The sequence below is a fragment of the Cryptotermes secundus genome, unplaced genomic scaffold (genome assembly GCF_002891405.2).
Source record: "Cryptotermes secundus unplaced genomic scaffold, Csec_1.0 scaffold391, whole genome shotgun sequence".
Lineage (NCBI taxonomy): Eukaryota > Metazoa > Arthropoda > Insecta > Blattodea > Kalotermitidae > Cryptotermes > Cryptotermes secundus.
This window is the reverse complement of record NW_019737394.1, coordinates 802,124-814,409: the sequence shown is the minus strand read 5'-3', so window position 1 is coordinate 814,409 and position 12,286 is coordinate 802,124. Positions and strand designations below refer to the sequence as shown.

Here is a 12,286-nt window from a genome sequence, read left to right as displayed (position 1 = left end):
AATTGCAAGCTATCTTCATTACGATGTATTGTTATATCTAGAAAATTAATAGATTATTGTAGTTCTTTTTCAATGGTGAACTTTATAGTTGGTTGCAATTCATTAATTTCTTTGAGTGTATGTTCTATGTTCGTTATTTTTTCATCATATATTATTAATATGTCATCGACATATCTAACGTAAGTCACTATTTGTTGTTTTAGTAAAATTGGATATATTTGTGTGTGTTCCATATATTGTATATATGTTTCAGCTATTATTGCTGATGTTGGGGCTCCCATAGCTAGTCCATCTGTTTGTTTATAGTATTCTTGATCGATTTGAAAGTAATGTTGCTCGTATGCTGTTTTTAATATATGTATTATTCCCTTGTGGCTTTCTTTATTCATTTCTTGTTTTTTTCTCCAATATAGTGTTTTTATATCTATAGTATTTGTTTTCTTATGTTTATGTACATGTTCTCTCTGTCAAAGGAACATAGTCGCATATTCTCCTTAAGTTTAATAATTTGTAAATCTGTCATTAGGTGTGTGGAATTTTGGACATTGTATGTATTTGGTAATTTTAGATGACTATGCAATACTTTTGCTAATTTTCTTGCTAGTTCAAATGCTGAGGCGTTTTTCCAGTTTATTATTGGTCTAATGGGTGTGTTAGGTTTATGTAATTTTATTGTGGCGTGTATGTTTAGGGCTGTGGGATTCATATTGGTGTATTTCCATTTGTCCTTTTGTAGGATGTTATTACACTGTTTCAGTGTTTGTTTTACTGCCCTTTGATATTGTTGGGTCTGAATTTTATCAATCTTTATAAATTGGTTATTGTGTATAAAGTTATTTATTTTCTTTAATACTTACACAAGAGGATTATAAACAGAAAATAAATAAGTTTTCTAGTAATACTTAGACAAGAGGAATATAAACACACATGACGACGAACAACACCAAAAAACGAAGTGGGCCATGTTTACATCTAGTACATAAGAAGTACGAAAAATCACTAAACTTTTCAAAGAAACACATATAAAAATAGCATTTCGCACACGTAATACAATTGAAAATATACTTAAACATAAACCACAATTAGATAAATACAATAAAAGGGGTCTATACCAAATGAAATGTGCAGATTGCCCATTAAAATACATTGGGCAGACGGGTCGAACATTTAACACCAGATATAAAGAGCATATACACGATATTAGAAATAATAATAGCAATTCTGGATACTCAAATCATATACTAAACACGGGACATGCATACGGAACAATGCCAGACGTAATGGAAGTTGTAACAACGGGGAAGAAAGGTGTACATTTGAATACACTAGAAAGATACCATATATATAAAATAAGTAACAAGGGCATGCACATGAATGATACATACACAGATACACACAATCCCATATTTCAAACAATACACGAGATCTATACCGACTAACGGTACACCCCCTCCCCCACTACCCATTCCCCTTCCACACTCAACAGCATAAAAACACAGCACACAACACACCAGACAGCACAAGTAGTGAAGAAAGCAGTGGCACACACACACACAGAGCCTGCACAAAAGTAAGTACACATAACAGTATAAAATATATAGGAATAACGTAAGAACATAAGACAGTAACACGAATAATTGTGTATTACAGATAACACGCGAGCTGTGCTGAAAGCAAGAGGTAGCCGCTGCAGCATAGAGCAGGTATCTATGTGATTTTGTTATTTTAAATTTAAATTTAATTTTTAAATATTAAAGCTAAATTGAGAATTTAAAATTTTAAACCAGTAGACGAGTCAATATTTATAAAGATTTTAAACATAATTGAGAAAACCGACAAGGGGAGTTCTGGAATATCGGGTGCCGACTGACGACAGAGCAATGAACAATTGGAAATCTGGAGTTTAAATGTTAATATCGAGTGCAGTGTGACAGCTACGTGAAGCAAAATACACCTGATGATGGCATATTGCGGCCGAAACATGTAGTGTGAAAGAAGGGGACAAGAACTACAATAAAGTGTTACATTTACGACGAAATTTGTATTATACATATAGAAAGTTACTCGGGGCTTTTTCTCAGGTGGTAAAGCGGCCGGGGCGTGAAGCTCGCCACTAGCCTCCTGCTAATGCTGAGGTCAAGAAAATATGGATCTATACAGCGACTCCCCCATAAATCTTCATGGCATAGTGCTTAATTAGTTAAGCATACGGACAACTTTACCTTACACGGTCTAGATCGTCCGTGGGGCCCATCCAGCCTCCTAACGGGGCCTCTTCCATTGGGGCGTGAAGCTGTTGACTCACTTCTGTCTAATGTCGAGGTAAAGAAAGCATGGAGCCAAACGTAAACTCGTATCAACCCTTAAGGCTTGCTGCTTGGTTAGTATTTATCCTTCATTTTAATACACACTTGTGTCTGGCGAACAGTCGCTTCCCTTCAGGATTTACTGCAATTTCTTTTATAGATCTCTTTCTTCTCCTGAATACCTCCCGTGTCCATTCAGTCTCTTGCCTGTCACAGCGTTAGGAGAGCGACGCAAGATTGGTGTCACGGGTGTGCGCACTCGTAATTGGGACGAGGAAACCGGGTTTATAAATTCTTGTATCTCCAAAAATTTGGCAAGTATGATATGAAACATCTTAAATTACCCAAGTCGGATGTCCATAGCAAAAAGAAAATCTCGAACAATGAGCGTACAATCTTTTGTTTCAGTGTATCATGTGAATTTTGTGAGTATTGGTTGTACTGTGACATATTTGCTTAAAGCAAGAATTTTGGAGCCCGAGAAACAGCCATTGCTATCGAACAGCAGTGGAACAATATTCCTTTCTAGGCAATGTCCGTGGCTAGGCAGCAGTTTCTTGATATGCGATAGTTGAACGGCAACAAAAACCAATAACAGAAGAACGGTGTTTTCTTTGCTGTCCTCGCCGATATGTTATAACCGGGACGGTTTGGGGCAACCAGTTAGTTGTAAGAGTGTTCATTTGAAAGTCAGGTGGTGGAGAGGAGACTTTACATATGCTTTAGTTACACTGTTATTTGGAAGGTGTAATTCCATGAGACAATTACTTGTAGTTAACGATCCGTAAGTGGTCAATAAATCCAATATTCAATCCAAAATCCCGTCGAGAATCACTCATACACATGACAGTATTTTGATATGGATATACGAAGTGCAGCATACTGCATAATGAATTTGGTTACGATTGATTATTTCTTTTGTACTATTCGTGGAAGATGGAGTTCGGGATACACCTCGACATATCAGCCAAAAATGTGTAAGACTGGAAAGGAATACGAGAGAGGTAGAGCGGATGATGTCTACATTACAGAACTTTATAAAATGAATGAGGAAGACTTCGCGCTGAATACTCAACAGGTGTTACATTAATTTGCAATGAATGTACAAGTTTCTTTGCTGCGCGACCTTAACCATTTGATTTGAATGCAGATCATGCATCGCTGGATTTCACGTTTGGCATATGTCTTGCTGCCGTTCCAAGTTTGTACAAATCTCTGTGAGAAATCGTTTGTTCCGATCTGTTCTCATGGGTTGGTGCTTCAGGAAGGAAAACAGTTATCTGTAGAGACATGTAATTATGAATTACGTTTTGTGATATAATACTTTTTTGTTTTTCAGCTGAAAGTTTAATATACTCATTTGTTGAAAGTTTTGAAATACGTCAAATTATTTATGAAGGCGAAGAATCTTTTAAATGTACATTAGAGTGTGACACAACAAGTGTTTGGTTGAGATTACTCACTATTAGTTCTCAAAATGTGGTCAATGAGCTGATGATGATACGCGAAAAAGTACAACCTCCTCCTTTTCGGACCGACTTCATCGCCTTACGGGCTAACAAACTAATGCTCCAGACCAATTTCCTGCATGGTTCCTGTTCGGTTCTGAGCCACATTAGGGTCTCTATTGGCCAGAGTCACCTTGAATCTCTGCCCAAGTATATTCCTGGCAGTATTGTGGTCAGAGTTCCTGGCTACAGATTCAGAGCTCCCGGGTTCGATTCCCGGCGCTACCTGATTTTCTGAGAAGTAGTGCGTCTGGAACGGGGTCCACTCAGCGTCATGAGGATAACTGTGGAGTTATTTCAAGTAAATAGCGGCTCCGGTCTAGAAAACCAAGAATAACGGCCGTGGGGATTCGTTGCGCTGACCACGTGACACCCTCTATCCGCAAAAGTTGGTACTACGTAACTTCGCCGACAAGCGGCGGTCGCTCGGTTGGTATAGTTCGCTTGCGGACTTCAGGCCACGGAGTTTGCTTTTTATGTAGGCCACGACCATTTATTTCAGATTCCTTACTTGCCAACTGCAGTAGATACTACATCGCTAATTGACGTAAGAATAAGCTAACTCTCTTGTTATGAACCGGAAGTCGAACAGTAATAAAATATTGTCAAGTCGTATTTAGTGACTCTGGACTGGGGTTTTGATGGATATTGGATTTATTGACCACTTTAACATACGACTCGTATTTACACTGAATTATAGCGCCATCGCTGATCTCCATGTTTTACATATCACCACAGCACACACACTGAGTCTCTTTCCAGCCTTCTGTGTCTTCAACAGCCATTCCTTGGTAACGGCTTCTAACAGGGGAAATTCTTCAGCTTCCGCGCTCATGTCCTTTCTGAATGACGGCTCTCTTCCAACTGGCGCTTTTCTTTACAGACTCCCGTACAGAACTGACTTCGGTCTTCCTTATAACTCCTCGATAGGGGCCGCTCAGACGGTACCGTTCATTCACGTATCCATTTCCGCGGGAACGTGTTTACCACGCCGTTCCCTATTAGTGGCCGTCTGTTCCCGCTTATTAAGAATCTGTCTCCTAGCAACAGATGGCGTTCCATTGTCAGTTTCGCGGTCGTTACCTAAAAAACGAGTGTTGTTTCAGAGCCGTTCGCTAACAACGGCTCTTTCTCTGGCTCCACAGTTCTCTCTTTGAGCAAATATGCCACAATATCGTAATCAATATCAACACGTGGACGTAGATGGGAGAATAATATTGAGATCAATCTTAAAGAGATCGGATGAGGCGGTGTGAACTTGATTCAACTGGCTTAGGATAGGGACTAGTGTTGTGCTCTTGTGAGCACGGTAATGAATCATCAGGTTCCATAAAATGCAGGGAAATTGTCGAATAGTTGAGCGACTGGTGGCTTCTCAAGAAGGACTCAAATCCATGGCGTTAGTCAGCATCACTATCGGCGTCTGGACATTTCGACCCTTCCCACTTCTGAGTAAGACAGGCTGAAACTTGCAGGGTAACTTCGGGCGTCCAAGAGATCTTGTTCCCATACATCCTTCCAGTCGCACCATGGCCCTGGGGTTTCTGAGAGAAACGAGTACCAGGAACGTTCTCGGGGGTGAAGGGAGGCCGGCGCTTAAGGCTGACAACCTTACTACCATCTGTGAGCAGATTTTCTAGAAAATATGGGAGCCTCGACGTTTTACAACCCTGTGAGCCTCCACGGATTGCTACAGGGATAATAAAAACTCCGTGGTTTTAGTCCGCAAGCGAACTATACCGACAGAGCGACCGCCGCTTCTCGGCGAAGTTAGTGCCAACTTTAGAGGATAGAGGGTGTCCCGTGGTCATCGCAGCAAATCCCCACGGCCATTAATTTTGGTTTTCTAGACCAAAGCCACTATTTCATTGAAATAGCTCCTCAATCATCCTCACGAGGCTGAGTGGACTCCACTGCAGACCCACTAGTTCTCAGAAAGTCTGGTAGCGTCGGGAATCGAACCCGGACCTCTGGATCTGTAACCAGAAACTCTGACCACTAGACCACAGAGGCGGTCTCTGTTACCGAGGTACTTTTATTTTTATGGACGTATAATCTATTGATTATTTTCTAATGCGTAGTGATAAAACAAAATCAGCAATTTGATCCTGGCTGATCTTTAGGAATGGAAATAAGGGTAAATATAAGTATATGCCACCTGCTCAGTTCCAGGCAGTTCACTTTAAGGAAACCATTCTCAGTGCCGTAAGATGCCTTAATTATCGTTTCCAACAATGGTATGTTTTGGAACAAATTCACGAACCAGCCTCGCAATGGTTTGCTTTGTAGCATGCGTTCGTCTTTCCCCGGACTCTGACGCTCTTCTGGAGCGTCTTCCTGGCTCTGTCGAACCATTTCCGCCGCCCTTCGTCATGTTTCAATACAATCGACATCATAAGAACATTTCTAAAATAAATTTTAATATCATCTTCTGTGAATTGTTGCCTTTGAATAGGTTTCCCCAGAAATACAGTTCTCGAAGAAATGCAACCCACCTTCCAGTCACTCGATGTCCAGATATTAGTAACATGGGTCATGTATCAATTTTTATTATCTTGTATATAGAGTAATTCATTATTATATTAGTGAAAAGAAGTTAGTGTAGCAGTAATAGTTTGGACTTTTATTTTGGAGGTGCTTGGTTCGAATATCGGTCCGGACAACGGCTATCGTGACTCACAATTTTGGTGATTTTCCCGGGACCTCTGAGGGAATTATCTGTATATTATCTGTATATTATCTGGCTTCGGCTAAAATACTTATCTTTCGAAATTAGAAGACGAACGAATCTGATTATTCAGGTCCATTAAGATACGTGGTGTAATTTGATGTGATGAAAGTAGATGCGAAAATGAAACAACGTTATTCTGAGCTACTGACTGGCAAAACGCTACATGAAGCTGTGTTGGACCTAGTAGTGATGCCTCATGGCAGTTGTACTTGCACATACCGCCATCTGTCGACCTTTTTTAATATGGATACTCAACTGCCTAAGCTAACTACAAGGAACTGAGCCACTCTAAAGAAGCCGCCAGTTGTGCAGCTACTCAAGAACTCACCAGCATTTTATGGAACCCGACGTTTCACAATATCCCTCCACCGGTTTCTACCCCGAGCCAGATCAATCCAGTCCGTACCACTCCATCCTATCTCTCCAAGATCAATTTAATATCCATTCACATCTTGTTCTTCCTTGTAGTCTCTTTCCTTCTGGATTTCTCTTCTCCCCTATTCGTGCTACGTGCCCTGTTTATCTCACCCTCCTTGACATGATCATTCTAATTATACTTGGCGAAGTGTAGAAATTATGAAGCTCCTCATTATGCAGTTTCCTCCAATCTCCTGTCACTTCATCTCTCTTAGATCCAAATATTCTGCTCAACAGCCTGTTCTCAAACATCTTCATTCTATGTTCCTCCCTCAATGTCTGAGACCAAGTTTCCCATTCATATCCAACCACAGGCAAAATTATAGTTGTGTATGTTCTAATTTTTATCTTTTTAGACAACAGACGAGAAGAACAACAGGTCTGTAGACGCTAACAGTAACGTAAAGTAATACAAAGGAAAGTTAAGGAGTTCTGACAGAACGGAGTACGTGGCTTGCGCGGTGTGCTACTGCGCAGGTTTTGCGCACACCACCATATCACGAAGATTCATGTTTCTTTAATATTAGTTTCAGCCGTCATCACCGTCAATGCAGAACGAGTTGTGCTTCTGTCAGACGTGACTTAATTCCATTTTTCTGGCCTCTGAATTCTATATGTACACTGGGTTGATATATGGCCTACGGTACAGGCACTCCGACTCTTTGCTTCACAAACAGGTTCCCAGCAACTGAACGCACACTCTGCAACCATGGCTGTCACACCGATTTTAATATCTGCTGCTCCATCCATCAAGGCACCCACATGTCTCTTTGTGTCTGTTTCATTGTCACCGTACCGCATGCCATTTCTACAAAGTCAAAGTCTTCCATAAATCCTAGCCTTCTTTTCATTCTCATTCTTTTTTCATTTTTAAACATCATTTTATTTTCTGGAGCACGCAGCAGCGTTGTTGATTGAGACACTATGATACAAGCCGGAAGGTCGCGGATTCGATTTCCGATGATGTCGATTTTTCAATTTGCCTAAACTTCCAGCCGCACCCTGGCCCTGGAGTCGACTCGAGGTCTAATAGAAAGGACACCTGCAATCATCTTTGGGGTAAAGGGCGATCGACGCTTATGGCTGATATTCTGACCGCCATCTGTGAGCCGATTGTCTAGAAAATGTTGGATACTCGACGTCTCACAACCCTGTGGGCCTCCACGGCCTGTTACAGGGATAGCTTACTTTTATTTTTAAATTTATTTTGTAATTCTGATTGCTAATATTATGTAAATAAAAAAAATATTTTTCTTCGTTTGTTTACTTTCTTTATTCTCCTATATTTCTCTCTTATAAAAAAAAAGTAAAGCTATCCCTATACCAGGCCGTGAAGGCCCATAGGGTTGTGAGACGTTGAGAGTCCCACATTAGACAATCGGCTTATATTATTTTAAATTTTCTTTTTCTCTCTTCCCATATGAGTCCTCATTTTCTCCAATTCGCTTCCTTCCTTTGGAATTGATTTATTCATGCACATGCTTATATATTTATTCTCCCTTCATTGTCTCTCTCAGAGATATTAGAACAGATGTTGAACATTGATTTGGAATCGTCCCACTTAGTTGCCTCCCCGATCCTGATCATGATAGATGAGATTCGCGTCGTCTACTGCTGGACTGCATAAACCAGCAGAGGTTGTTCACTTGAACACATTACACACTTCGCACACTAACAGCTGAAAGAAGCTCGCCAGAGTCCTGCAGTGCGTGATATCCACAGGAACCATCCTCGAGTCAGGGGAAAGCAGCCCATCAGATCCCCGTAATGGCGGATACTCACAGGAACCATCCTCGAGTCAGGGGAGCGGAGCTCATAAGATCCCCCACAGTGGGCGAGACGCACAGGAACGATCCTGATAACACTGAAAAGGAAGACACCAGAAACCTTCAGTGACTGATACGCATAAGAACCATCCTGATGACACCGGAACCGAAGGCGCCGGAGCCCTACAATGGCAGATAATTACAGGAGCCATCCTGATGGTACCGGAAGAGAAGGCGCCAGAACCCATCAGTGGTTGATGCGCACAGGAACCATCCTGATAGCACCGGAAGGAAGACGTCGGAGCCCTTCAGTGGCGGATACGCATAGGAACCGTCCTGTTGGCACCGGAAATGAAGGTGCGAGAGCCCTACAGTGGCAGGTACGTACAGGAACCGTCCTAACGACAGTGAATATAAGTGCAGCAGAGCCCTGCAGTGGCGGATACGCACAGGAACCATCCTAATGATACCGGAAGGGAAGGCGCGTCGGAGCCTTGCAATGGCTTGTATAATAATGATTATCACGTTAAATTCTTAATTTTACTGTTGATTTCAACGGGTCGTTCTTTAGTTCTTTCTTAGGTCAAAATATTTTCCTGGTCAGTTTTGCCAACACTCTAATATAAGTATTTTCCTTGCTACTGGAGTATACTTTCAGTACTCAATAAAATCGTAAAGACACCATGTCTGAAACTCTACCTGTGACACTGTTGCTTTGCTCATGCCCCTTAATCAGTCCCAAATGCCGAAGTCTGATCCACTTGCTGGAGGCGGGCAACAGGCGTGGTAGCGCAAGCAACGTCCATGTTGTTTCTCGACTAGTACTTGATTTGCATGCCTGACGACGGTATTCCTAATTGGTTTTCAACGTCACGTATGTGTATTGCTCGGAGATAAGCTGGAGTGCTTACACAAAACAAGACGTCTGGCCGTGGCACTGCGAATAGCAGTACTCAAGTGCCTGCAGATACTGAACCCTCATGTGTCCATGTCTTTCTGTTCTGCAAGGTCTCATACACATACGTGTACTTGGCATATTGGTTATTCACAACGTAAAATTTATCTTTAACTTACTCCATGGTTTTTAGAACTAGGACCACGATATACTGTTAGAACGGTCACCAAGCTCCCGGGCATTATTAAAAACTTAGTTGCGATCACGTGTCATTTTATTAAGATTTAATATTGTCGCACGTATTCGTGATTTATTGAACACTTACAGATCATAACTTCAAGTAAGTATAGCGCTGTCGCTAATTGACACACTGTACAATTCACTACAACACTCAGTCTGCTGTATCTTCACCGGTTGTCTCCTGGTAACAGCTTCCAAAGCCGTAGCTTCCTCAGCTTCTGTGTTCACGTCCTTACTGGCTGGCGAATGTCTCACAACTAACTGAACTTTCAGACTTGCCCTGATTATAACACCTCAGCACGGACCGCATAGAAAACGTCTATTCCAATAATTCTGTTATTGAATCGAAATATCGACTGAGCCCTTTCAGCTTCCATCAACGAGGAAATGAAAGCTGTGAAATTAAAAAATTTCGGAACACCAAAGCAATGAATTGTCAATCATGAACATGATTGACGGAAATGAATGTCAAGAGTCTTCCTGGAGGAAAAGGGCGGCCGGCGCGTAAGACTGGCGAATCCACCGCCATCTGTTAGCCAGTTTGTAGATAATGTGGGAGCCTCGACGTCTCAAGAAACCTATGGCCCTACACTGCTTATTACAGGGATAGCTTTACCTTCTACCGTTATGAAAACGAACCGGGATAGCGCAGTCGGTATAGCGACTAGCTACGGGCTGGACGGACAAGGGGTCCGAGTTTGAGTCCCGGGAGGGTAAAAAATGTTTCTCTTTTCCAAGTCTTCCAGGCTCAGCCAGCCTCATATTGAATGAATGCTCATTCCCTGGGAGTAAAGTGGCTGGGACGTGAAACTGATCACCTCCAACTAGTGCCGAGGTCAAGAAAACCTGGATATATACATCCACTCCCCCGTGCGTCTTCATGGTCTAGTAATTAATTAGTTAAGCACAGGGACAATTTTATCTTTCTGTTGTCTTAATCACCATAACGCTTTCAGGTGCCAGTAATTCAATACACCTTCAATTCAGAGTGATGTCACATATATCGATAATAATTAAACTGATTGTTCTTTTTCTAACAACAGCCGGACACGCTCTTTCCTTCCCGTCCGCTAGAGGCGCACGTGTTATGAAAATGTCGTATGCACAGGGGAAAGCATTCTGTATTATTCAGTACGCGAAAAAGAATTTTCTTACAAGTTGACAACGGGAGTGCCGTGAACTTTACCAGAAAGTCCAGCACGACACAGTCGACTCACGCGTTCAGCGAACAGCTTCAAACCGAAGGAGACACCTGCATATATCGTCCGCACGCCACTCATGAAATTGCACAGCGTGTGTTGTATCGGACCGACGTCTGCCGCGTGTCTCGCGCGGCTCACACTGAGCGTCCGTGTAGTTCGTGAGGAACTTGGAAGAGATTCCCTCTCGATCTGTATGCGCTGCATGGATACCATATAGATAGTTTAATTTGTATGATGTTCAAAATTGTTTGCTTCTTTTTTAATTAAACTATATCGTTAGTGTAATCAACTGAGGGAGGATGAGATACGCGTTACGGGGGAACGTAAAAATGCATATAAAATTTATTTTAAAAATCTTAATTGAGTAGAGCACTTGAGAGACCTAGTCGTCAATGTGTTGATACGATCACAATACATCTTAAAGGAATGGGGTGTGAGAATGCAGATTTGATTTAGTTGGCTCAGGATCGGTTCCAGTGGCCAGCTGGTGGGTTCTTGTGAAAACGACCTCCGGGTTCTATAAGACGTTACAATTGTTTTGAGCTGATGAATAAATTAATAATGTTACATATAAATCCAGTGCTAGGTAACGGTTTGTTGAAACACGTCCCCAGTATTATAACAGAGACATTGAGTCCTAGGCAACACATACAGAAACGTTTCCGTTACAAAGATTGTTCACACACCAACGAAAGAAAGACAGATACGCGAAGTATGAACCCTTGGAGACTGAGTTTTACATGGTTCAACCAAAACCTACCTTAGGGAGAGATAGACTACAAGACAGAGACAGGATACTGGAGATTCCTACCGAGTAACAGAAGCCCAGTCCGAGATTACAGAAGAGAAGTCAGTGGGTACAGGTTTTCTCAGAGATTTAGTACAAGGAGCATCTAAGGGTGGAAGTATTTGTGACTTTGTGTGCTACTGTTCCAGTAAAATGTTGAAGTGCTGTAAGCATTTGTAGATCCGCTTCGTGATTTTCCAATAAATCGATTCTTCGATCCAGAGAACCCATTAATTACTTGTCGCGTTACCGGGATCATCATCATCATCAGTAATCTGTCGGACGACAGGTCCACAGTCTCTTCGAAAACAATTCCTCCACTTAATGCGATCTAGAGCTTTCTCCTTCAAATGACAGTATCCTCTTCTGTCCCCAAGGTCATCCAGCATCTTCTTACGTCTTCTTCCTCGTCTTCTTGTCACTTCTATCCGCCC

At 41.8% G+C, this 12,286-nt stretch overlaps 1 protein-coding gene across 3 annotated transcripts in view; it reads left to right on the top strand.

The window, feature by feature from the left end:
• The window catches only part of LOC111870337 (receptor-type guanylate cyclase Gyc76C), a 240,603-nt gene that overhangs the window by 33,947 nt on the left and 194,370 nt on the right, over nt 1-12,286 (top strand). Inside the window, exon 1 of one of the 3 annotated variants that reach the window (XM_033753785.1) lies at nt 1,674-1,703. The exons of the other annotated variants lie outside the window; for them this stretch is intronic. The gene's annotated coding sequence lies outside the window, so the exon portion shown is untranslated. Of the gene's footprint in view, nt 1-1,673; nt 1,704-12,286 lie in introns of those variants that run through there. 3 annotated transcript variants of the gene reach the window in all.